The sequence below is a fragment of the Mus pahari genome, chromosome 17 (assembly GCF_900095145.1).
Source record: "Mus pahari chromosome 17, PAHARI_EIJ_v1.1, whole genome shotgun sequence".
Taxonomy (NCBI): domain Eukaryota; kingdom Metazoa; phylum Chordata; class Mammalia; order Rodentia; family Muridae; genus Mus; species Mus pahari.
In genome coordinates, this window is record NC_034606.1 from 53,624,626 (window position 1) to 53,626,678 (window position 2,053).

The window sequence follows — 2,053 nt, forward strand, 5'->3', positions numbered from 1 at the left end:
GGGAGAAAACTCAAAGCGCACCCACTGAAATACAGAACAAGATAAGGGTACCCAGGTTCTCCGCTCTTATTTGGTATAACAAGAGCAATAAGAGAGAGAGAGAGAGAGAGAGAGAAAGAAAGAAAGAAAGAAAGAAAGAAAGAAAGAAAGAAAGAAAGAAAGAAAGAAAGAAATAGGAGGAAGGAAGGGAAAGGAAGGAAGGAAGGAAGGAAGGAAGGAAGGAAAGAAAGAGAGAGAGGGGAAGGGTGGGTGTAGGGAGGAAGGGAAGGAAGGAAGAAGGAAAGAAAGAGAGAAAGAAAGTGAAGAAGGAGGAAGGAAGGAAGGGGTGGGAGGAGGGAGGAAGGATATACAGATAGGAAAGAATGTCACATAATTCCTGTTTGTAGAAGACACGATCCTATAAACAGGAGATCCTGGGATCATGGATCATGGAGAGATGGCTCAGTAACTAAGAACACTGGTTGCTCTTGCGGAGGATCTGGGTTTGATTCCCAGCACCCACAAGGCAGCTCACAGCCACCAACCATAACTCCTAGTTCTAGGGAATTCAGTGCTTTCTTCTGACCTCCACAGGCACCAGGCATGCACATGCTACAAAAATCATGCCTTCAGGAAAGCGCTCATGCTAAATAAATAAAATAAATACGACTAAAAGATTTAGAGAGGGGGGACCTTGTAGACTCCCCCCCCCAAGAAGCTCTGAGAGCTAACAAACACCTTCAGCAAAGCAGCCAGACACAAAACTCAGTAACTTTCCTATATGCCAATAATGAGCAGACTGAGGAAGAAAATCAGGGAAAGAATCCTTTCACAATAGAGTAAAAAATAGTACCTTAGAAAGAACCCTAACCGGGAAGATGAAAGACCTTACAATAAAAATGTTTAAATGGTGAAGAATCAAGCTGATGATGACCTTCTGGATAAACAAAATTAAAATTAATGCTGTAAAGATGCCTATGTTACCAAAAGCAATCTCCAGATTCAATGCAATCCCCATCAAAATTCCAATGACGGGTGCCTCCTTAGCACAGTAGGCAGCACATCAGTCTCATAATCTGAAGGTCCTAAGTTCAAACCTCAGAGGGGGCAGCCACAGTGTATTTGCAGAATGAATGGAAATGGGCAACTTCAGGAATATACCAGAGACCTGGGAGGTGAGAGACTCTCAGGACTCTCAGGGAGGGACCTTAGGTGGAGTGCCCAACAACGGGAAGAGGAAACTTGTAGAAGTCCAACTCCAGTAGAAAGACAGGGCATCAAATGGAGGGATGGGGTTGCCATCCCACAGTCAAAATCTCTGACCCAGAATTGTCCCTGTCTAAAAGAACTGCAGGGACAAAAATGGAGAAGAGACTGAGGGAAAGGAGGTTTAGTGACCAGCCCAAATTGGGATCCAGCTCAAGGGGAGGCTCCAAGTCCTGACACTATTACTGATGCTATGGTGTGCTTACAAACAGGAGGTAGTATGGCTGTCCTCCAAAAGGCCCCACAAGCAGTTGACCTAGACAGAGATACTTACGCCCAACCAATGGATTGAAGTCAGGGACTCCTGTGGTTGAATTAGGGAAAGGCTGGAAGAAGGTGAGGAGGAGGGTGACCCCATAGGAAGACCAGCAATCTCAACAAACCTGGACCCCTGAGATCTCTCAGATACTGAGCCACCAACCAGGCAGCAAACACCAGATGATATGAGGCCCCCGATACATATACAGCAGAGGACTGTATATGGCCTCAGTGAGAGAAGATACACCGAACCTTTGAGAGACTTGAGGCCCCAGGGAGTCGGGAGGCCTAGCAGGGTGAGGTTGAAGAGGGGAACATCCTCTTGGAGATGGGGGGGGGAGGAGGAATGGGATGAGGAGCTGTCAAGAGGGTGAACTGGGAGGAGCTTTAGAATTTTAGAATTGTTTTTCTATCTCTGTGCAGAATGTCATTGGATTTTTTTTTTAATCTTTAATTTTTTTTTTTTTTTTTTTTTTTTTTTTTGGTTTTTCGATACAGGGTTTCTCTGTTTAGCCCTGGCTGTCCTGGAACTCACTCTGTAGACCAGGCT

At 45.3% G+C, this 2,053-nt stretch overlaps 1 non-coding gene across 1 annotated transcript; it reads left to right on the forward strand.

The window, feature by feature from the left end:
* The first annotated feature begins 1,016 nt into the window (after positions 1 to 1,016).
* Trnam-cau lies at positions 1,017 to 1,089 on the forward strand. The gene has a single exon. It is a non-coding gene; the product is annotated as a tRNA-Met (tRNA).
* Positions 1,090 to 2,053: the final 964 nt, after the last annotated feature.